The 25,771-nt window shown below is 47.2% G+C and overlaps 1 protein-coding gene and 1 pseudogene across 1 annotated transcript in view; one reads left to right on the top strand and one right to left on the bottom strand.

Annotated features, from left to right (window-relative positions):
- Positions 1–25,771, bottom strand: part of LOC126260973 (unc-112-related protein-like) — a 651,959-nt gene that overhangs the window by 346,180 nt on the left and 280,008 nt on the right. The window lies entirely within an intron of this gene.
- LOC126261026 (5S ribosomal RNA) lies at positions 310–427 on the top strand (annotated as a pseudogene).

Here is a 25,771-nt window from a genome sequence, read left to right as displayed (position 1 = left end):
TTCTCTACTCGCCGCTCCGACTTCCACATTTGTCGTGGCGCTGTGCCAACTTACCAACACCCTCGTCGTAGAAGGCAGCGGCCTATGCTTTCCGTGTCTTTACGTGCTGTGTGCCCGTGACTGAAAAGAGCGACTTGACTCGATCGATAGCCATACTACAGACACTGCCCAACACATCTGTGTAAAGAGCTTCATCGGATTTTCACTGTCGTTTTAATTTCGCGACCTATTGGATCTTACTTTCCCAATGTATACGATTTCACCGCTGCACACCGCTAGTGAATAATTGGCTGCTCCTGCTAAGTTTATGGCAACAGCCTTGCCGCAGTGGATACACCGGTTCCCGTCAGATCACCGAAGTTAAACACTGTCGGGTGTGGCCGGCACTTGGATGGGTGACCATCCGGGCCGCCATGCGCTGTTGCCATTTTTCTGGGTGCACTCAGCCTCGTGATGCCAACTGAGGAGCTACTCGACCGAATAGTAGCGGCTTCGGTCAAGAATACCATCATAACGACCGGGAGAGCAGTGTGCTGACCACATGCCCTCCTATCCGCATCCTCAGTGAGGATGACACGGCGGTCGGATGGTCCCGGTGGGTCACAAGTGGCCTGATGACGGAGTGCCTGCTAAGTTTAAGTTTTTCTGTAAGTGAGTATGCGGGAAATGAAGCAATGCTAGTAGTAGCGGCTTGGTGTAGGTTTAGAGTGAGGGTTGCGAAGGCAGCTGTGTATGCGTGCTGCGGATGATAAATGTTGAGTGGTAGTACAATGTGTGGAGCAGATGCAGGGCTTAATTGACAAATCCTTGATTTACTGAGTGGAGAGGCAAGAGTACCCCTGGTAGAGGAAGGACGGATTTACGGATCAGAGCGTGGGCGTTTGATTGAACTTACCTCGGGTAGGTTGAGCTAAAGAGGAGGAGAAGCTGTGGCTCATGTTGACGGAAGAGTAGCGACGCTATGGGATTTGGCTGAGCACGTTTACAGGGTGTGGGAGATGACTGGAGGCTCTAACGAGGAGTATCTCCTCACGTATTTGATAACACTTACCGTTAAGTGTTTAATATTCCACGACGGTGTTGGCTAGTTAACTATTTACATAGTTGACGACGGTCGCGTAATATAAAATAAATAAGATGATAATATTGGTCTTAAACACTATCAGGATGGGCTATTAGTGTGTAGTACATACAGTATTAGGATAGCGTTGTTTCGTTTATGGGCTGAAACTGTAGATGCTCTATGAATAGACGAAATAGATGAGTTGGTTTAGGGATGAGTTGATAAGGAAGAGGATTGCGAAATACGAGATAAAGTGTAGGTCGTTTTGGTGTCTCACAGGTTGTGTGAAATTTAGGCGAGCGCAGATGCATGTAACATCGATATAAATTAGTATGTGGCCAACAAGGGATTTAATGGTCACCAATTATAGGGTTGTCGACCTGTCAGTAGTTTTAGTGAGTTATTCGCTTCGTATTGGAAGGTGAGGACCTGTGCATTGCGCGGTAGTTTGCCATCTGAGATCAGTCCTAAGAAATGTACCGTGTTAAAAAGACGAATGGGTTGGTTCAAAATGGAGATTTTTAATTCGGGACGACAGACACGCCGAGCAGTGAGGCCAAGATGAAGGCCCGGATTTTATGTGTTCCAATGCGGAGCTTCGGATCAGAAAATTTATTTACGTTGGAGGGAGGCATGGGACAGCTGGAGGGAGTGACGCGTGCCCAGGTAAGTGGTGTGCTCACTGCTGCACCCAGGATTATTCGGAAAAAATGAATAATGTCGGTTTGACCTTCAACAGTACAATAAAAATATGGACACAGAGTGGATCAGACACGTCACTGGAGTGGCAGTGACAGTGGACCCAGCTGTCGCCTCCCAGCGAAATGCTCTCAGGTTGCTGCCAGTGGTAAGACATCTGGTTACCACTTGGCACTGATCTTGAATATTGTACCGAATTTTTCAGTTGTAGTCTTACACGAAAACTCTAAGGACACCGTAAATATTCATCATGTACAAGGTTAAAAGCAATAATTGCTGCAGTTTGATTAATTTCTAATGTTACGAAAGACTGAGTTGTCCAGTTATGATACAATTGGTTGGCGGTTCACTGAACTGCTGCTTTCCCCGCTTTAGGATACAGTGATTCCATTTTTAGTGCCCTGCAAACCCAGGTCGCCCAGCAAACTTACGTATTTTAGATCCTCACAGACATGACCGTTCTAAAGGATTAGCAAGTTTTTACACGAACACGCCAAGAAAATAATAAATTGGGGGCTTCTGCTTTGTGAATCAACGCCTTCGGAGTGTTAAAAACGACGAGAAAATAGCAAAGCAATAATCTAGTAATTTAAATCTGAAACTTTGTACAGGATCTTTTACTTTATTCAAAAAATCAGTAAATTTCAAACACTTTCGTTCTTCTGTCTGAAAGACATAAAAACGACTGCGAAGAGACAACGCAGTAATTGTAAGGCCCCACAGCACGGACGCTGGCAGGGCAGAGGACAGAGGCGGATGGACCTGGGGCTACGTGACAGCCACGAGAAACCGAGAACCGATCTTTCATATGAATCTGTACTGGTGCCCTGGACTGTCGCTTTTCCCGGTTTATAACACAATTTCTCAGGAGAAGAAAGTTCCAGCGATTCTGACGAAGATGTCTGAATTTCTTTTAACCTGAAACGACTCGAATTTACTGTAAATTCGATCAACAGAATGCAGTCGGTGGTCTACAGTGATAAAGTGACAAGTAGGTGCCCTTTGTGAGAACGCAATACTGCACACAACTCGTCGAAGAAACGTTATTTTTCAAGCAGTATGAGTTTTTGCCGGTGTTAAATGAAACAGTTCTGTTAATTGTCAGACTAAATGGTTCAAATGGCTCTGAGCACTATGGGACTTAACATCTAAGGTCATCGGTCCCCTAGAACTCAGAACTACTTAAACTTAACTAACCTAAGGACATCACACACATCCGTGCCCGAGGCAGGATTCGAACCTGCGACCGTAGCGGTCGCGCGGTTCCAGACTGTAGCGCCTAGAACCGCTCGGCCACTCTGGCCGGCTGTCAGTCTAAACAACGAACGAATCCATTAATTAGAGGCAATACTAATCTTACAGCCTCAATTGCTCTACATTCCAATCGATGGATTAATTTCTGCGGAAAAAGTCAGTTAAACCATCACACAAAGCGTAAGAGGTCTGTGTAACTTTCTCCGACAAATGACAGACTATAATTAACTTTGGTTGGCTGTAAAACTACTTAAAACCATTGTTTCTTGAGGCGTCAACATGAATGTGGACGTATTTGTCCTTGCAGGTACTAATGTATAAAACTTACTTTTGAAAGGAGCTTATTCACGAATCAGTACCCTATTTCCCTTTCTTCTCTTTGTCCCGCTTGCACTAAACTTGTAGGCGTTGCAAATTTTGGAGCGAGCAGGTCCGCATAAGCTGGCCAGAAGGCGCCACACAGCATCGGAGGACACAAAAAGCGAGTTCTCGCTTCTCGGAATGCGATCTGAATCACGCTGCCGCAGTCTGACGCATCACACCGAAGACAATGCTCTGAACCCGACTCTACCTGTACCCAGACAAAGGCGCCCCACAAGGGAGAGGGAGAGAGACCCGCTAAGTGAAGCTGTTCTCGAATCGAAGGTCGGTTTGGAGAGCCAATACGGCTGGGTTTGCCACGTCCAAAAACAGAAAAGCCGACTTCGGCTATGTAGTTGGCCGGAAATTTTGCCCTAACAGCTGGATTGCTTGTTGCAAATAGAATATTTTCAGTCGTGTATTAATTATCAATTACAGTCAGTCTGTTGTGAGATCAGCTTGAAACGTGCTTAAACAAGAAAAACAGTTAAGCAAACTTCCTTGTAATCTGTCATTTACGATAGCGACTAAGTGCTCAGTCTTCTTCCTAAGACAATATTCTTATGTTACAACAAACTAAAAGTTCTTCATTAAACAAAATTCGGTAGGGGAGGCATGGGGGTGCGTCGGCGCCGACCGTGCCTCGCTCGCTCTGCACCTACTATCGCTGTGACATCTTCCATACAGTCCCGTTTGTGGGTAATATTTCATATCAGACTGCCAACGCCTTCAAACAGAAAGGCACAAACACATCCTTTACCTCTGACAACAACATTGGGCAGAAGTTACCTCACAACAGCAACACACGTAATCCACTTCATCGGCCCGCATCTCGTGGTCGTGCGGTAGCGTTCTCGCTTCCCACGCCCGGGTTCCCGGGTTCGATTCCCGGCTGGGTCAGGGATTTTCTCTGCCTCGTGATGGCTGGGTGTTGTGTGATGTCCTTAGGTTAGTTAGGTTTAAGTAGTTCTAAGTTCTAGGGGACTGATGACCATAGCTGTTAAGTCCCATAGTGCTCAGAGCCAATCCACTTCATCATGCAGGTCTGTACGAAATTGATTATTTGGACTGTCACTGTTCCTCCATATGCCAGAAAGGTAGATCATTTGAGATTAGATTCAAAGAAAACATGGCAGCACTAAGAAACAAAAAATACTACAGTCAGCAATGGTCATCCGCGTGCAAGAAACAAAACACCATGTCAAGTGTCACGATCTTACACATCCAACCTAAAGGCCAACAACTGAACATCGCTGAAACACTCCAAATATGCAAACACCAAAGAAAACAACCTGAATCTATCTTAAATGACTAAAATGAGAACATTTACAATAGTATCGTCTCTCTTTTCAACAGCAGCCAACGAAATTTTTGATGCACACGCACACACACACACACACACACAAGTGATTAATTATGTAACCGTGACATTCCAAAATTAACAATGACATGCTTGATTTACAAATATACAATCACACCAACAGGTTATAACCCATGTCAACTTGGAACTATGTGTGCATCAACAACTAACAGCATAAAGTGTACAGCTATCTGAATATTTTTGAAGCATTAACCAATATATGATACCATTACATGCAACAAACATAATCTTAAGAACCCCCTGCTCCAGAAATGCTTCTCCCTTCCAGTCACACCTTTTACCCTCGATCTGAATCCTCCCCCACCCCCCCCTCTCCCTCCCTCCTTCCTTTATTTTCCATCTCTGATTCCAACCAAAATTGCTATTTATGTATAATTTTACCACTGTTGGCAACACAATTATTGTATTTAAAGTTTGCAACGTGCCACCTGGTTTATATAAACGAGTATGAAATTCAAGCCATATAAACTTGACAGAAGAAGATCTGTATGCCATTGAAATAGTCAGCAACTCAGACAAAAAACTACACATTCTTTTAAAATTTATCCCTAATTATTTTGTTATGTTACATACTCTTTGTACTTCGAGATAATGTCTCTGTTTTGCTATATGTTCTCTGCATCTAGTATTTTCCAGACACTACATTTGTTTACAAAATATGACAGTTTACATGTGTTACGAGAGAAAATAAGCCTGTGACCACCAGGTATTATATTTTACTGTTTTTACCTTCATATATTCGTTCAGTTTCTAGTGAAGAAACCTCCTCAAACCATGTTCTAAAATAGTGTTTTGTTTCTCCACTAGAAAGTGCTACTATTTACCACAAAATCGAAACACTACACAGACTTAGGTCATACTAACATGTGTAAATCCATCTGATGATGGAGGTTTAAATCTTCGAAACGCGTTGTGGATATAAATAAATCAGTGACTGGTAACAGTAAACTTGTTGCTTCATTCGGTAAACAGAGCTTCTTGCTGACCTCTTACAAGCGTGTTGACACAAAAGTTTTCTGAGTATCGCACCGCGCCGTATTGTGAAAAACTGTAGCCCATTGGAAAAACCAGCGTTGCGTCCACGGTTACAGAGGCGTTCTTCTAGGGCTAAGTTTTTGCATTATGACGCGGTACGATACTCAGAAAACGTCTGTGTCGCAAGTGTGTGTCTTTTTATACACACATGAGTTAGTAATTCCCACCCACCGCCTCCTAAACATCACAAAAACATAAATTATTCTACGGAATAGGTGTTGCCTAATAGACACATTTTCACTTTGTTTTCAAATAAAACTTTGCCTTTTGTCGGACATTTTATACCACTGGGTAAGTGACCAAAAATTTTGATGGCAGCACTGTCCACCTCTGTTCAAATGGTTCAAATGGCTCTGAGCACTATGGGACTCAACTGCTGTGGTCATAAGTCCCCTAGAACTTAGAACTACTTAAACCTAAGTAACCTAAGGACACCACACACATCCATGCCCGAGGCAGGATTCGAACCTGCGACCGTAGCGGTCGCACGGTTCCGGACTGCGCGCCTAGAACCGCGAGACCACCGCGGCCGGCCCCCCTCTGTTGTGTAAAGACGATCTTAACGTGGAATAATTGTTTCTTATGGTATTGTAATTATGTAAATCATTGTTCCTTCTGAACTGCTCTGGATTATTTACAACAAAGTACATGAGGGGTAAATATACCGTGAAGCAACGGTCGAAACATCTAACTCGTAAAACAGGTGTCTACAGGTTGATCGTGAGTGAGCATCACGTGTTATTCTTTAAGCATGTTTTCAACAGTGCGACTGTCTTTCTTTGGGTGGGTTACCCCATAACATTACTCCATATGACTTAACTGAATGAAAATGTATGTCGCCTCACTGATCATCTCTCCAGGTCTGCAATGATTAGCAGGGAAATATGGCTGAATTAAGAGTTCCACAATGCGTTTTATCGAGTTTAAATTCTCATCAATACGGTCACCTAAAATTTTTGAACCTTCCATTCTAGTTATCATCTGCTCATCGTGTGGTAAACTTACCATTGGTGTAGTACCTCTAGATGTACAGGACTGAATATCTTGTGTCTTTTGGAGATTCAGAGTTTGGCCATTGTGTTGCTGTATCTATGTTTGGATTGATTAGAATAGTGTTATCCGGAGAAAGAAGTAATTCTTTTTCTTGAAGGTCGTTTACATATATGCGAAACAAAAGTGGACATAAGAGTGAGCTGTGTGCAACACCTATTTGCAACACATTGTCGATTTGTCAAACGTGGCCACTGGAGGCAAGGGACTAACAAATTTTTGGAGCAAGTAATGTAGGAACATTGGCTATTCTTATAGCTAACCGTGGTCTTACTGTCACTGAGTTCATGCTTTCGTGGTGTCAAATAGTATGTACCGACATTGCTTTTTTTAATTCCTAAAATGATGCTTCTAATTACGTAAGTATATTTTCAGTTCATGATACGTACATTATACTCACATTACGTTTGATACACTGTATCAACGTATTAAAAGTTTTGTACATATGGATATTCTGGCACTTTTCGAATGGTTTTACGTTTTTGTTAGTTATTTTCAAAGATACCTCTTATGAATGATAAATACACTCCTGGAAATTGAAATAAGAACACCGTGAATTCATTGTCCCAGGAAGGGGAAACTTTATTGACACATTCCTGGGGTCAGATACATCACATGATCACACTGACAGAACCACAGGCACATAGACACAGGCAACAGAGCATGCACAATGTCGGCACTAGTACAGTGTATATCCACCTTTCGCAGCAATGCAGGCTGCTATTCTCCCATGGAGACGATCGTAGAGATGCTGGATGTAGTCCTGTGGAACGGCTTGCCATGCCACTTCCACCTGGCGCCTCAGTTGGACCAGCGTTCGTGCTGGACGTGCAGACCGCGTGAGACGACGCTTCATCCAGTCCCAAACATGCTCAATGGGGGACAGATCCGGAGATCTTGCTGGCCAGGGTAGTTGACTTACACCTTCTAGAGCACGTTGGGTGGCACGGGATACATGCGGACGTGCATTGTCCTGTTGGAACAGCAAGTTCCCTTGCCGGTCTAGGAATGGTAGAACGATGGGTTCGATGACGGTTTGGATGTACCGTGCACTATTCAGTGTCCCCTCGACGATCACCAGTGGTGTACGGCCAGTGTAGGAGATCGCTCCCCACACCATGATGCCGGGTGTTGGCCCTGTGTGCCTCGGTCGTATGAAGTCCTGATTGTGGCGCTCACCTGCACGGCGCCAAACACGCATACGACCATCATTGGCACCAAGGCAGAAGCGACTCTCATCGCTGAAGACGACACGTCTCCATTCGTCCCTCCATTCACGCCTGTCGCGACACCACTGGAGGCGGGCTGCACGATGGCTTCAAATGGCTCTGAGCACTATGGGACTCAACTGCTGAGGTTATTAGTCCCCTAGAACTTAGAACTAGTTAAACCTAACTAACCTAAGGACATCACAAACATCCATGCCCGAGGCAGGATTCGAACCTGCGACCGTAGCGGTCTTGCGGTTTCAGACTGCAGCGCCTTTAACCGCACGGTCACTTCGGCGGGCACTGCACGATGTTGGGGCGTGAGCGGAAGACGGCCTAACGGTGTGCGGGACCGTAGCCCAGCTTCATGGAGACGGTTGCGAATGGTCCTCGCCGATACCCCAGGAGCAACAGTGTCCCTAATTTGCTGGGAAGTGGCGGTGCGGTCCCCTACGGCACTGCGTAGGATCCTACGGTCTTGGCGTGCATCCGTGCGTCGGTGCGGTCCGGTCCCAGGTCGACGGGCACGTGCACCTTCCGCCGACCACTGGCGACAACATCGATGTACTGTGGAGACCTCACGCCCCACGTGTTGAGCAATTCGGCGGTACGTCCACCCGGCCTCCCGGATGCCCACTATACGCCCTCGCTCAAAGTCCGTCAACTGCACATACGGTTCACGTCCACGCTGTCGCGGCATGCTACCAGTGTTAAAGACTGCGATGGAGCTCCGTATGCCACGGCAAACTGGCTGACACTGACGGCGGCGGTGCACAAATGCTGCGCAGCTAGCGCCATTCGACGGCCAACACCGCGGTTCCTGGTGTGTCCGCTGTGCCTTGCGTGTGATCATTGGTTGTACAGCCCTCTCGCAGTGTCCGGAGCAAGTATGGTGGGTCTGACACACCGGTGTCAATGTGTTCTTTTTTCCATTTCCAGGAGTGTACTTTCAACTGTCTTTCATTTTCGTGCGGTCTGTGTTAACGCTAAAGGTGATAACGAAATGAGACGGTAGAGCAGTCGTATTGGCCAAGGAGTGAGGTCAGTGGTTGTTCATACTTTTCATGTATTTATTTATTTATTTTTTACACATGCATTGTTAGTGAACGGACTACAGACATGGAGAATTCCGTGTCACGTTTAATGTGGCGTGAGCAGTAAGAAGCAACGTGTACTGAAATACGAACAGTTAAGGGAAAAAAACTTTACAATCAGTAGACAAAAATTAGTGAGATGTCTAAATTTAATTATTGGTGTATTTATTGATTAATAAATGTATTAGATGTAGCTGTATGTGGCTTTTATGCCATTCCATAAACTCGTCGTTTCAAATGTTCAAATGTGTGTGAAATCTTATGGGACTTAACTGCTAAGGTCATCAGTCGCTAAGCTTACACACTACTTAACCTAAATTATCCTAAGGACAAACACACACACACCCATGCCCGAGGGAGGACTCGAACCTCCGCCGGGCCCAGCCGAACAGTCACTTGTCATTTAACTTGGATATTTTGCAATAGATTACTTTCATCCATCGATACTTAGCGGTCGATGAGATCTAAAGCATCATCGATGATTCGCCACATCACTAACGGCTGAAAAAGTACGACAACGATTTGAAAATACGACGATGCGTCCGTCGCACCACACGTCAAATCGCTAATTTGTAAAATTCTGCATGTCTGTACAATCGTTGTGGGAAGGGGCTACTCGCTGGAGAAGCACTGCGCTACCGCATAACAGTAAATTACGATTCGACCTGTTGCGGCTCCGCACACAGTCTGCAATCTCTTCTTGCTTTTGCTTTCAAGTGTGGTAGAATTCAGCCTTTAGTGTTTACTCCCGTGATTTGTGTAAACGAGGAACGACACTCACTTCCTAATAAGACTGTTCCTAGTCAAATTTCAATAAAACACTTCATTCGCGATACTTCTCGTAATGCTACCTCGAGGCGGATTTGTCCACCTAAACTCAGAAACGTGAGATAATGACCACCAGGCTACGTAAGCTGTGGTGACGAGTGCTACCGACGGCGGAAGACTGCACTGACTCACGTGCCGCTGGTAACCGGCTGCGGGCGCCGCGGTTCTGCGCCGTAGCTGTGCCTCAGCGCAGTCAGCAGAAGCGCCGCTGAGTCAGGCGGGCGCACGTCCTGCCTGGCTCTGAGCGCGCACGCGGCCGCTGCCGACCCACTGTGTAAGGTACGCTGCTCCCGGCTGCCTTCTTCCACAGCTGCAGACGGTCAGTTCGCTCCAGCGCAGGTCAAAATGAGGCGCCCTCCCTGCACTAGCGATTTTAGGGTATGTGGTGGAGTGCACTTCCTGCACCGCCGCATTTCCCACCTTCCCTGCTCCATTCGCTAACGATTCGTGCGAAGAAAGAAGTCGGCGAGCATCCGCATAAGCTCACATTAGTGCGTGCCGGTTTTTTTTTAAATTCTTTATTTCATAACATAATAATAATTATACAAAATGACCCACCACCTTAATGATTAGTGGGTCCTACAGGGTGTTTCAAAAATGACCGGTATATTTGAAACGGCAATAAAAACTAAACGAGCAGCGATAGAAATACACCGTTTTTTGCAGTATGCTTGGGACAACAGAACATTTTCAGGCAGACAAACTTTCGAAATTACAGTAGTTACAATTTTCAACAACAGATGGCGCTGCAAGTGATCTGAAAGATATAGAAGACAACGCAGTCTGTGGGTGCGCCATTCTGTACGTCGTCTTTCTGCTGTAAGCGTGTGCTGTTCACAACGTGCAAGTGTGCTGTAGACAACATGGTTTATTCCTTAGAACAGAGGATTTTTCTGGTGTTGGAATTCCACCGCCTAGAACACAGTGTTGTTGCAACAACACGAAGTTTTCAACGGAGGTTTAATGTAACCAAAGGACCGAAAAGCGGTACAATAAAGGATCTGTTTGAAAACTTTCAACGGACTGGGAACGTGACGGATGAACGTGCTGGAAAGGTAGGGCGACCGCGTACGGCAACCACAGAGGGCAACGCGCAGCTAGTGCAGCAGGTGATCCAACAGCGGCCTCGGGTTTCCGTTCGCCGTGTTGCAGCTGCGGTCCAAATGACGCCAACGTCCACGTATCGTCTCATGCGCCAGAGTTTACACCTCTATCCATACAAAATTCAAACGCGGCAACCCCTCAGTGCCGCTACCATTGCTGCACGAGAGACATTCGCTAACGATATAGTGCACAGGATTGATGACGGCGATATGCATGTGGGCAGCATTTGGTTTACTGACGAAGCTTATTTTTACCTGGACGGCTTCGTCAATAAACAGAACTGGCGCATATGGGGAACCGAAAAGCCCCATGTTGCAGTCCCATCGTCCCTGCATCCTCAAAAAGTACTGGTCTGGGCCGCCATTTCTTCCAAAGGAATCATTGGCCCATTTTTCAGATCCGAAACGATTACTGCATCACGCTATCTGGACATTCTTCGTGAATTTGTGGCGGTACAAACTGCCTTAGACGACTCTGCGAACACCTCGTGGTTTATGCAAGATGGTGCCGACGTCTTTAATTTCCTGAATGAATATTTCGATGATCGTGTGATTGCTTTGGGCTATCCGAAACATACAGGAGGCGGCGTGGATTGGCCTCCCTATTCGCCAGACATGAACCCCTGTGACTTCTTTCTGTGGGGACACTTGAAAGACCAGGTGTACCGCCAGAATCCAGAAACAATTGAACAGCTGAAGCAGTCCATCTCATCTGCATGTGAAGCCATTCCGCCAGACACGTTCGGGTAATTTCATTCAGAGACTACGCCATATTATTGCTACGCATGGTGGATATGTGGAAAATATCGTACTATAGAGTTTCCCAGACCGCAGCACCATCTGTTGTTGAAAATTGTAACTACTGTAATTTCGAAAGTTTGTCTGCCTGAAAATGTACTGTTGTCCCAAGCATATTGCAACAAACGGTGTATTTCTATCGCTGCTCGTTTAGTTTTTATTGCCGTTTCAAATACACCGGTCATTTTTGAAACACCCTGTATCTGCTAGTGTTAATATAAACCTACTTGAGTGCCTTGCTCATAGAGCTAATCCCTATGAGCATACCCCTGGCACAGGGCAGGCAAGAAGTTATTTATCGCTGCAGGTTCCTAACTTACTATCCTATTCTAATTAACTAAATCTACTTCCTATTCTACGTCATAATCGGTGCGTTGTCTCAGTTCAGGATCACCCCAGTCCCCCTGGTCCTGCACGTGGCGGATTCCAACTGTAAAGTCGACCTATCCACGAACAGGTGGTACGGGATTGGGGCAGTGGTCACAATCGGTGATTTCTATTTATCTAGTCATGAAGGTCTCTCAAAAAAGTTTTCAATACTTTTTGTGATACCTCGTTGGCTAGCGTATTCAGTCTCTGAAAGGTCTCCTCTTGTCTTAGAAGGTCATAAGTTTTTGTACTTTTCGTCTCAGTGTTTCGGCTACATCATCGAAAAGGGGGCACTCGTAAACCACACGGTCAGGAATACCCTCCGGTGCGCCACAGTCGCACGCAGGCGTCGCCCTTTTCCCAAACCGACATAGATAAGTCGGATAGGGGCCATGACCAGTGAGAAAGTGGAACAATCCCCGAGTTGGCTCGAAGTATTTCATTTTCAATCTTTCCTTAACATCTGGTAGGAGCTGAAAGGTTCTTCTACCAGTTTCATCTGACTCCCATATCTCCTGCCATAGATCTACACCCCTTCCCTGTATCTGCCCTTTTTCCCTGACTGGTGCCCGCATAATTTCCTCTACCTTGGCGATATTAACTTTTTTGGCCCAGTACCATGCAGCCTGTTCCCTTATCTTTATATACAGGGGACAGAGCCCCATTACGATTAAGAGGGCTCCTCCCGGAGATGTTCTATATGCTCCCACGGACCTTAGTATCATGTTCCTTTGTACTCTTCTCACCGTCATGGCAGGCACCACCCTCGTGAGCCTGTGAGCCCAGACTCCCGAGCCGTAACCCACTATTGACGTCAGTATACTACACTCCTGGAAATTGAAATAAGAACACCGTGAATTCATTGTCCCAGGAAGGGGAAACTTTATTGACACATTCCTGGGGTCAGATACATCACATGATCACACTGACAGAACCACAGGCACATAGACACAGGCAACAGAGCATGCACAATGTCGGCACTAGTACAGTGTATATCCACCTTTCGCAGCAATGCAGGCTGCTATTCTCCCATGGAGACGATCGTAGAGATGCTGGATGTAGTCCTGTGGAACGGCTTGCCATGCCATTTCCACCTGGCGCCTCAGTTGGACCAGCGTTCGTGCTGGACGTGCAGACCGCGTGAGACGACGCTTCATCCAGTCCCAAACATGCTCAATGGGGGACAGATCCGGAGATCTTGCTGGCCAGGGTAGTTGACTTACACCTTCTAGAGCACGTTGGGTGGCACGGGATACATGCGGACGTGCACTGTCCTGTTGGAACAGCAAGTTCCCTTGCCGGTCTAGGAATGGTAGAACGATGGTTCGATGACGGTTTGGATGTACCGTGCACTATTCAGTGTCCCCTCGACGATCACCAGTGGTGTACGGCCAGTGTAGGAGATCGCTCCCCACACCATGATGCCGGGTGTTGGCCCTGTGTGCCTCGGTCGTATGCAGTCCTGATTGTGGCGCTCACCTGCACGGCGCCAAACACGCATACGACCATCATTGGCACCAAGGCAGAAGCGACTCTCATCGCTGAAGACGACACGTCTCCATTCGTCCCTCCATTCACGCCTCTCGCGACACCACTGGAGGCGGGCTGCACGATGTTGGGGCGTGAGCGGAAGACGGCCTAACGGTGTGCGGGACCGTAGCCCAGCTTCATGGAGACGGTTGCGAATGGTCCTCGCCGATACCCCAGGAGCAACAGTGTCCCTAATTTGCTGGGAAGTGGCGGTGCGGTCCCCTACGGCACTGCGTAGGATCCTACGGTCTTGGCGTGCATCTGTGCGTCGCTGCGGTCCGGTCCCAGGTCGACGGGCACGTGCACCTTCCGCCGACCACTGGCGACAACATCGATGTACTGTGGAGACCTCACGCCCCACGTGTTGAGCAATTCGGCGGTACGTCCACCCGGCCTCCCGCATGCCCACTATACGCCCTCGCTCAAAGTCCATCAACTGCACATACGGTTCACGTCCACGCTGTCGCGGCATGCTACCAGTGTTAAAGACTGCGATGGAGCTCCGTATGCCACGGCAAACTGGCTGACACTGACGGCGGCGGTGCAAAAATGCTGCGCAGCTAGCGCCATTCGACGGCCAACACCGCGGTTCCTGGTGTGTCCGCTGTGCCGTGTGTGTGATCATTGCTTGTACAGCCCTCTCGCAGTGTCCGGAGCAAGTATGGTGGGTCTGACACACCGGTGTCAATGTGTTCTTTTTTCCATTTCCAGGAGTGTATTATGATAGAGCTTGATTAGATGAGGCGGAAGGTGGACTCTCTTATGTCCGATGGAAATCAGGTTATTTAGTAGTTGTAGTGCTTTCTGGGTTACGGTTTCAATGTGCCTTGCAAAGTTCGACCTTTCATCGATGATGATTCCCAAGTAGCGGGTTTCTCGTCTCCGAAGAACTGGCGTACCGTCAATTCTCACGGTCGGGTTTCTCATTAACTGTTCTTTGAGTAATAGGTAAGTCGACTTGGTTGGTGAGATAGTCATTTTGGTGTTGCGGCACCATAGTTGTAGTTTGTCTACTGCTCTATTTTCGGTTCTATGTCCTCGCGACTTCGGCCGCCGACCAGCAGGAGGTCGTCAGCGTAGGCTATCAACTCTAGCACCTCTTCGCTCTGTTGCAGGCTGTCTAGAAGAGGCTCCATGTGGATGTCCCAGAAAAGGGGACCCAACACGGAGCCCTGGGGGCAACCCTTGGTGATAGTTTTCCGGACTTTGCCGCTAGGGGATGATAGCCATACCTCCCGCTCTTCACAATAGCTCCTCAGACAGCCATATAGCAGCCCTGGGCACTCCTTCTCCCGAAGGCAGGAGAAGAGCGAAGGCCACCACAGGTTGTCAAAGGCGCCGCTGATATCCACCACGATGCCGACAACATACTTACACGGGGATGAGCCGCAGACCTCGGCCGCCAGGGCGATTGCATCAGATGCCGATCGTCCCGGCCTAAAACCGAATTGCCTGCCGCTCATCCCCTGCAGCAGTCAGTGTGTCAGCTAATAACTTTTCGAGAAGTTTGCCAAAGCCGTCCAGCAGGCAGTAGGCCTGTAGGATTTGGCCTCAGCAGGGTCCTTCTCGGGGCCTTTCTTAATGATTACCACATTTGCGGTTTTCCATATTTTTGGAAATTTGCCCTGCCTGAGGCATTCGTTAAAGAGATGTGTGAATGGCGCAACTAGCTGTGGGGCTAAGAACGGCACCACCTCCGCCACAATGCCGTCTGGCCCAGGGGCTTTTCCTTTCTTTAGGGACTTGATGAGAGCAGCAACCTCCTCCTCTCGGGGAGTACGTCGTGGCGCAGTGGTTAGCACACTGGACTCGCATTCGGAAGGACGACGGTTCAATCCCGCGTCCGGCCATCCTGATTTAGGTTTTCCGTCATTTCCCTAAATCGCTTCAGGCAAATGCCGGGATGGTTCCTTAGAAAAGGGCACGGCCGATTTCCTTCCCCATCCTTCCGTAATCCGAGCTTGTGCTCCAATGACCTCGTTGTCGACGGGACGTTAAACAGTAATCTCCTCCTCCTCCTCCTCCTCGGGGAGTACGTCGGAGGAAGGAATACGCTGTCCACGTCTTCTCACAAGGCACGCTCTCGGAATCTGAACGATGAACACGTCCGCGATACACAACGCACCTGCTGCAGCGCGTGCCGCCGGCGTCGTACGAGCGCCCGGCTAACGCCCCCGAGCCGACTGAACGGTCGCGTGACGTCACGCCCCACTGCTCTTTGGCTCGTCCCGATCTCTTCTATTAAATACTGATCAACAACACTGAAGAACCACTCGAAAGAGTGGTTTGTAAGCCAGTTCCTTCGCAAATGAATTACTGTCCCTTAAGTGATCCTAGCCTAGCAGCTGCTTTCCCTAGAACAGTTTTATGTCGCCATTCCAATTTAGGTCGCTCTGCCTGGCTGCTCCTAGATATTATACGGTCATCAGTGTTCCCGGTGACTTATCGCCAGTAGTATAACTGACCACTATTGTATCGTGTTGTATGTTAACTGGGGGCCTAGAAACGACGGAGAGGCTCCGTCCCCGCCGCAGCGGCAGTGGTCCACAACCCCACGACGACTACCGCAGTCCACTTCACCCCTCCGTCGCCCAAGACCGAACGACTCTTCCAGGGTTACTGTGCGGTTCAGCCACCGGTGGACACCCCCCCCCCCCCCCAACCAGACGAGTGTAACCCCTAGTTTTGCGTGGTAGAGTACGTGGAGAACTTGTGTGATCAGCAATCGCCGACATAGTGTACCTGAGGCAACCAGCCCGCATTCGCCGAGGCAGATGGAAAACCTAGAACCTATCCACAGACTGGCCGGCTCACCGGACCTCGACACAAGTCCGCCGGGCGGATTGGTGCAGGGGACCAGGCGCTCCTTCCCAACCCAGAAAGCATAACTGAGCACCAACGGATTTCTTCGGTTATTTATGTGCACTGATACACGTTCGAGGGCACCTGTCATCGCCTGCAACGATCCTCGATCCTCTGCAGGTGTCATTTCACTGCGGTCTTCCGTCGTTGCAGCCTCGCTACAGACGACAACATCTTCTGCGGACAGCTTCGCGGTGATTCCGAAGCCTGAAGACTCCACGGGCACATTACAGTGCCTTACTGGAAACAGTACAGAAGTGTAGCGCTGGTTATTTAAAATCTTCGAACATTTCTTAGGTATTAAAACCTAGATATAAAATAATTTGCGCAATAATAAACCGCGGTCGATTCGTGGTACCTTACTTGCATTGCAACATCTTCAAATAAATTGGTACGACGTGAACTAAAAAGGAGCGAGACAGTTAAAAGGCTTCTAATACTTGGGCAACAATACGGTGGCCGCAGATTAAATGCTCTGTGTTGAAGCTACCTTTGCTTCAATAGGTAAACCATCAGACTCTTTTTGAAACCTGGGAATTATTTTCTAGTTGTACAGAGTAGGTTATCGCATACTCGAGTGCTCGCTTGCAACGCAGAAGAAACTGGCGCAAACGTAATTGTTACGAGGAAAGTCGGAATGTAAGTGTCTCTGGGCGTGTTCATCATATGGGAGTGGTATGCCTGCTGGCCATCATCACTACTGTCACTAAACAGGTGATCAATCAGGCGAAGTGGCTGCCCGCTCGACTTCGGCCCGGCTGTCTCTCAGGTGGCCACCGAGCGAGTGGTTGCAGGCAACGCCGGCTGGATCCGCTGTTTGGGGGATGTCAGGTCGAGTCCCGGCCACGACACCCAGAGACTTCCCTTGATCGTTTCAGGCGGTTATCGGACTGGATCCCTTTAACTGCAAAGCCGGTTTACTCCCCGAGACCAGCTTCGACCCTGATGACCTAGTCCTCGACGTGACGTTAAACACAAAACTTCCTTCTGCCTTTTTGTTCCCTGGCCTGAGAGCTGTTGCATTTCTGGAGTGGCCTTTCACTCACATTAAGAAACTGGGTCACGAACCCAGTTAGACTGCCCAAATATTGCTGAGAATTTCGCATTTGCTTTTGCTCCTTTTTGGACGAAAATTTCTCATACTTGCATCATAAGTAAAATGTACCAGTCTATTTCTTCTGACGGCGTCATGTATTTCAAACATCTGCCGCCGATCCTCTCGTAGCATATCGTGCAGTTCTCCTCGATTTTATCTCTGCCTGTAGCTTTGAGAGGTCCCTCACGTGGGTCATTTTCAAGAGTTCCGAGTTGAGGTGGGCATTACTTCGCTGTACAAACACACGGAACAGAACCCCTTATAAACATTCAGCGACTATGGGTGAGTTTTCGCTGGCGACAAACACCGAATGTTATGACAGCGCTGGTTTTTCTCTTTGTCCCACTTTAATTACAGCAGGGTATGTTGATACGAAGCCTATAAGGTATTTCAGCGAATGTTGGAGACAACGCGTCAACTAGCTTACAAATAGCTACTGTCTGACGCGTACGGGAAAGACATCGAGGCACGCAATAACCACGACACGGTTTTATGATTCTGAAATTACGTGAAATTCAGTATTATTGTCAGCAACACCCGACAGATGTCAAAGTCATTTGATGTGGGCACTAGCTGGATGAGAAAGAGCAGAATTGGCCACGGCCTCTCTCGAGGGAAGACAGAACTGTCGTACTGGAGGATTGCCTGCCAGAGCCCACCCATTTGCAGCGGGTTTTCTCCCTCCGCGAAAACGACCCCGACCCCTGTCCGTGGGCGCTGTCTCCAGGCTGTGTGCTGAGCGCAGGCGAGTCCACTGAACGTATCTGTGGTGTAGCGCGACGTTCCAGAGGGGCTGGAATCCGGCTCCAGCGCGCGGCCCTCTCCTCTCGGGTTGCACTGGAGGGGCAGCCGAGCTGAACGTCCCTAAACGACCGACGGGTTTACTCTCAACGGTGTGACGCGCACTGCGGCGCACGTGGAACTTAATTCTGGATACTGGCGCAAACTGCTGTGGTCAGGGAATCGATGCCACCGCCACCACGCCTCCTCTCCTTGCCGGACAGCCGGCCGCGGTGGCCGAGCGGTTCTAGGTGCTTCGGTCCGGAACCGCGCGACTGCTACGTCGCAGGTTCGTATCCTGCCTCGGGCATGGATGTGTGTGCTGTCCTTATGTTAGTTAAGTTTAAGTAGTTCTAAGTTCAGGGCGACTGATGACATCAGATGTTAAGTCACATAGTGCTTAGAGCCATTTGAACCATTTTGAACAAACAGTGGCGGTGACATTTTTCTAGTCAGCACCAGGGATCGAACCGGCTACTCGTAAGCAGACACGCGTGCGATAGCGATCTGGACTATGGAAGTGGCAGTGTTCCTGTGGATTCTTCAGAAGAAGTCACTCTCTCCGCTACTTTGTTTAAATACTCAACAAATAACATGAAAACTAAAGAAGAATGTGCGAGGAAATCGATTTAGTTAGTTTTTCTTATATAGCGTGACATGCTGCTGTGAGATTTTTGGCTAGTGGGGAGTTGGTGAGGATTGTTTCTGTATTTGGACAATTAAACGCTAATTAACTCCGGATTTTCATTTTTTTTTTTTTTTTTTTTTTTGCAAGCAGAGTATTTGTGATTGGGTAACTCAGCTGCCAGCCACAGAGCTCACCACAACGAGCACAACACTCAGATGAGATAGTGTGGAGGAGTAACTTTTGTTGTATTCCTGTTAGCTTTGGTGACGAGTAAAAAATTGAAAATAAACGCATAATGTTGGGACCTAGGACCCCAAAAGTCTCGATAAACGTAAACATTAGCGGTTAGAAGAACGGTGGGGCTGCGCTTTATCAATTTAGCGAACTTTCACAGTCACAAACTCGATTGCGTTTTAAATGGATTAAGAAAACAACGGAATACGTAAGTGCAGATGGCCGGACGGGGAACATAGTCCCGTGCCTTCTCACAACGTCCTGCCGGTGACCTCGGCTCCTACGCGTGCACGGGGGCCGGCTCGTGGGCGGTGCGCATTCTGCGTGGCAGCGCGGACCACAAGCCGTGATGAGGATGTGCCGGGCGAAAACTGTAGGCGAGCCGAGCCGGTGACGTCAGCGAGGCTTGCGTCACGGCGCGGGTCGACGCTGCGGGGTGCAGGCGGGAGGGAGGGGCGCCGCCGCCGGCTGGCCGGCTCCCCTCCTGGCGAGAACCCAGGACCCGCGGGGTCGCGGCTCTGCTCCCCTCGCCCTTGCAATCCGGCGCTGACACCGCAGCAGCGGGACCGACTGGTGGCTTCTGTCGCCAATACATCTGTCATCAGACAAGTGATCGAAAAAACACGACAATTTAACAGAGAATCACATCAGCTGTTTACTGACTACGCGAAAGCCTTCGGCAATATAGACAGCATAATGTTGTGGGAGATACTAGAGAGGACAGTAATCCAACAACCTACCAGGACTCCAAAATTTCCGCTGGCGTAAAAGATAATGTCGAAGTAACAAGAAATCTGGGGTTACGGCAACGATATAGATCAGCTCTGATATTTCCTAACACGTATGTTGATAATATATTGAGACAATGGCTAAAATAAATAAAGCATTACATCCATAACGTTACCAACGAAACTAGCTAACGACAACACTGTTTGCTAATGAAGAATTTCTTACAGATGACACGAGGACGCTCTTCAAAAAGCCATTTATAAATTAAATAGCGCTGTTAAGAGCTGTAACCTAATAATCTTGACCCAAAAACCAAGTTATGGGTTTTAAAGGTAAAGAAACACCCGGTTCCACGCAAAACTATAACAGACGATAAGAAAACAGGGTGAATCAATAAGATACGTTCTTCTTTATAAAACGATAAAGAAATTGAAGGATTCAGTTGCGTTAGTGGATTTTATGCAGAACACTGAATAAAAGTGTAAAGAAAGTTACCACAATAAAGCAAAAACAATGCCAATACAATCCACATTTTGTCACTGAGACATGGACTGAATAAAAGTGTAAAGAAAGTTACCACAATAAAGCAAAAACAATGCCAATACAATCCACATTTTGTCACTGAGACATGGACTGTAATGGCTGCAAATGAACGGAGGACACAAGCTGCGAAAAAGAGATTTTTAAGACGACCATCTGGCTTCGAACTATCTGATACGATAAGAAATACAACAATAATAAGAAGTAGAATTTAAAAGCGTAAATGAGCAGATGGCTCTGAGCACTATGGGACTTAACATCTATGGGCATCAGACCCTTCAACTTAGAACTACTTAAATCTAACTAACCTAAGGACAGTACACAACACCCAGTCACCACGAGGCAGAGAAAATCCCTGACCCCGCCGGGAATCGAACCCGGGAACCCGGGCGTGGGAAGCGAGAACGCGCCTAGAACCGCTCGGCCACGCCGGCCGACAATGAGCAGATGACGGAGCATATAAATCAAGAGAGAGATCATATCAGAAGAACGAACGAAAACAGAGTGCCTAAGATAATAACGAATACTGAAACGATCAATACACAGGCCGAGACAGAGATGGATAGATTAAGCAGAAACTAATACAAACAGCAGAGGCGCTCAAAAAGCAAATGGCTAATACTTGACGAAACAGCAAGAAGAAGAACAAGAAGTTCCTGCACCTCTTCACACACCGAGGAGACCCTCACTTGACCTGCGATGCCTCCGCACTTGGGTCCCGCCATCCAACTTTTCATCCGTAAGACCTGTTGACGAGTCTGAACCAACACATCTAATCTTCCTTCCATCTTTAAAAACTCAACGTTTCGCCTCAAGCTAACCACCTTTCCTTCCAACATGGTGAAATAATCTACCCTTCCCATCTATTGTGAGATAGACTAACTTCTTGGCAGTCATGTTGTGCTCTTCCGACCGAAGAATTTTTTGATGCCAGGCATTTCCTCGGGAAATATTTTCAGCCGTTCGCATTTACAGCACAACAACACCACGTTGGCTAAAATGGCAAGGCCAGAACACGCGATCAACCAGTCTATCGCTCCTGCAACTGCTGGAAAGATTGCTGCCCCTGTTCAGGAGCCTCGGGTTAGTGTTGCCCCTCCACAGGTACCCCTCGGTACATTACTAAGAATGGGCAACAATACATTTCCGAAACTTGCCCTCGAGTATCAGCCCACTGGAAGAAGAGACGCTCGTAGTCCCGTGAAAAGGTAATGCGAAATTTGTGGCCTAGACAGACTAAAAGTCTCTCCTGGAAGAAAAAGTAGTAAGGTTACCAAGTAAGTAAGTAAGTACGGTAAATCAGAAACTGGGTGGCTGCACTGGAAGATAAAGTGCCGTCCTTTGGAATGCGAGCGCAGTTTTGACGTTACCGGTGGCTTAGCCACCTAGGTGAGTAATTTTAGGTGGAGACTGTCTATAAATCCCGTGTCACGATGAAATTCACTGCTTCGGCAGGTCGAAAGCAGAACTATCGTCATAGCACTTATGTGTAATGTTCGTCACTAAAGGACGCTTACCAAGCAGGACTACAGAAACAGCAAATGACTCTCAGCAAGTAGTTTTCTACAGGGCCTTGGTTGGTCGGCGGGACGGCGTCCCAGAAACCTATCCAGTGGACGTCGCCACAGACTAGGTCGTATGTCTTGAAAGGCTCGCCCAAAATATTTCAGCTGTCTACGATGGCAGACGGGCCATGGAAAGTATTATTGACTCCTAGCTAATGAAAGTGTGAACACAGAGAAACTTGGCCTTCCAAGAGTATTTAAAAAATGTGTCCCATATCTTAAAGGGATATGGTCAAAACTAGCAATTAAAGGGCTATATACAAATGCCCCCAAACAAATACTTGTTGACATAGGGGCCATTTTATTCGCGTCAAGAACGTCCAACACTGCGAGGTGTAGCCTGCTTTTTTGCTGCTCTTCGTTGGTGATTCTTTACTTGCTTGCGTTTCTCCCTGTACTTAGTTCTCTCACTGTGACGTTGTTGTCAAACGCAACGCCTGCAACGTATCCTCGAACAGCTGCTTCTTATGTGTCGCTTTGCGGTTGTGCGGGCGTCGGGGCAGCAGGGCTAGTGACACAGTGGAGTGTGAACAAAATCAACAGTCAACCAGCGTCCTGTAATCCCGTGTAGCAAATGGCAGACATGGCATTATGTTACGGCTCAGATAAATGATGCGAGATACTCACAGTGGGGAACCACCTCCTATTCTTGGACCTGTACGATAGTTTCTAACACGAACCTTTAATGGTCGATCGATTCGTCGAGGAGCTCCCGTGGCGTAGCGTGGCCTACCCGTTCAAGCTGTGGGGGCATTTAAAGGCTTGGTGTCTGCCACGCCCATCCAGAACCTGCACACGTCACTATTTTGGTAAGGTCTTATGGGATCAAACTGCTGAGGTCATCGTCGGTCCCTAAGCCTACACACTACCTAATCTAACTTAAACTAACTTACGCTATGGAAAACACACACGCCCCATGCCGGAGGGAGGACTAGAACCTCTGACGGTGGGAGCCGCACGGACCGTGGCAAGGGGCCCCAGACCGTACGGCTAACCCGCGCGGCTCGGACGACACAGGAACGTCTGTCAAACCCGAGCGCAACCAAGTGTTTTCTCACAGTTTGTAGTTCTTCGAGGACGACGACTGTTAAGAAATAGTAGTAACCACGTCCTGTTAGCAGGCAGATTACTGTTGCAGCATACAATGGCTCATACGGCTACAAGTATTTGTCTCCGGACAAACGTTAACAACACTTTTTTCCTGGTTTTGACCAGCAGAGTATGGGACTCTCATTTTAAACGGCGTGTTCATTGCAGGGAATAGTACGGAAAGGAAGAGAAGGAAAAGTAGTAGCTGAATATGGACTGGGGGTAAGGAATGGAAGAGGAATCCGCCTGGTACAATTTTGCGCAGAACATAACTTGGTTTAAGAACCATGAAAGAAGGTTGTATACATGGAAGAGGACTGGAGACACTGGAAGATTTATGACAGATTATATAATGGTAACACAGAGATTTAGGAACCAGCTTTTAAATTGTAAGACATTTCCAGCGGCAATGTGGACACTGACCACAATCTATTGGTTATGAACTGTAGATTAAAACTGAAGAAACTGCAAAAAGGTGGGAATTTAAGGAGATGGGACCTGGATAAACTGACTAAACCAGAAGTTGTACAGAGTTTCAGGGAGAGCATAAGGGAACAATTGACAGGAATGGGAGAAAGAAGTACAGCAGAAGAAGAATGGGTAACTCTGAGGGATGAAGTAGTGAAGGCAGCAGAGGATCAAGTAGGTAAAAAGACGAGGGCTAGTAGAAATCCTTGGGTAACAGAAGAAATATTGAATTTAATTGATGAAAGTAGAAAATATAAAAATGCAGTTAATGAAGCATGCGAAAAGGAATACAAACGTCTCAAAAATGAGATCGACAGAAAGTGCAAAATTGCTAAGCAAGGATGGCTAGAGGACAAATGTAGGGATGTAGAGGCATATATCACTAGGGGTAAGACAGATTCTGCTTACAGGAAAATTAAATAGACATTTGTAGAAAAGAGAACCACCTGTATGAATATCAAGAGCGCAGATGGAAAATCAGTTCTAAGCAAAGAAGGGAAAGCAGAAAGGTGGAAGGAATATATACAGGGCGATGTACTTGAGGACAATATTATGATATTATCGAAATGGAATAGATGAAGGGGAGATATGATACTGGCTGAAGAGTTTGACAATGCACTGAAAGACGTAAGTCAAAAAAAGGCCTCGGGAGTAGACAACATTCAATTACAACTACAGATAGCCTTGGGAGAGCCAGCCCTGACAAAACTCTACCATCTGGTGAACAAGATGTATGAGGCAGGCGAAATAACCTCAGATTTCGAGAAGAATATAATAATTCCAATCCCAAAGAAATCAGGTGTTGACAGGTGTGAAAATTATCGAACTACCAGTTTAATAAGTCACGGCTGCAAAATACTGACACAAATTCTTTACAGACGAATGGAAAAATTCGTAGAAGCCGACCTTGGCGAAGATCAGTTTCGATTCCGTAGAAATGTTGAAGCACGCGAGGCAATACAGACCCTACGACTTATCTTAGAAGATAGATTAAGGAAAAACAAACCTACGTTCGTAGGATTTGTAGACTTAGAAAAAGCTTTTGACAATGTTGAATGCAATACTCTTTCAAATCCTGAAGGTAACAGGGGTAAAATACAGGGAGGAAGAGGCTATTTACAATTTGTACAGAAACCAGATGGCAGTTATAAGAGTCGAGGGGCATGAAAGGGAAGCAGCGGTTGGGAAGGGAGTGAGACAGGGTTGTAGCCTGTCCCCGATGTTGTTCAATCTGTACATTGTGCAAGCACTAAAGGAAGGAAAGGAAAAATTTGGGAGGATGTGAAATGTAGTCTGCCTCTGGCAAGGAAAGCTTTTCTGAAGAAGAGAAATTTGTTAATATCAAGTATAGAGTTAAGTGTCAGGAAGTCTTTTCTGAAAGTATTTGTATAGAGTGTGGCCATGTATGGAAGTGAAACATGGACGATAAATAGTTTAGACAAGAAGAGAACAGAAGCTTTCGAAATGTGGTGCTACAGAAGAATGCTGAATATTAGATGGGTAGATCACGTTAATAATGAGGAGGTACTGAATAGAACTGGGGGGGGGGGGGGGGGAAGAGGAATTTGTGGCACAACCTGACTAAAATAAGGAATCGGTTGGCAGGGCACGTCCTGAGGCATCAAGGTATCACCAATGTAGTACTGGAGGGAAGCGTGGAGGATAAAAGTTGTAGAGCGAAGTCAAGAGATGAATACAATAAGCAGATGCAGAAGGATACAGGTTGCAGCAGTTACTCGGAGATGAAGAAGCTTGCACAGGATAGAGTAATATGGAGAGCTGCATCAAACCAGTCTCCGGACTGAAGACCACAACATCAACAACAACACTGCAGGTGCACCAGGTATGTTTCTCGAGGCGCACCATCCGTGAATGGAATGAGACTAACTATTTAAGAAACATTAAATTGTAATGTAACACGATTTCGTATAGGACTAAAAAATAAAAAATAATTTTTCGTAGCGCCATACAGGTTCCTAGCTTATACAGATATTTTTGTAAATTTGTG

The sequence above is a fragment of the Schistocerca nitens genome, chromosome 5 (genome assembly GCF_023898315.1).
Source record: "Schistocerca nitens isolate TAMUIC-IGC-003100 chromosome 5, iqSchNite1.1, whole genome shotgun sequence".
NCBI lineage: Eukaryota > Metazoa > Arthropoda > Insecta > Orthoptera > Acrididae > Schistocerca > Schistocerca nitens.
The sequence above is the reverse complement of the archived record's forward strand: the minus strand, read 5'-3'. Positions and strand labels throughout refer to the sequence as shown.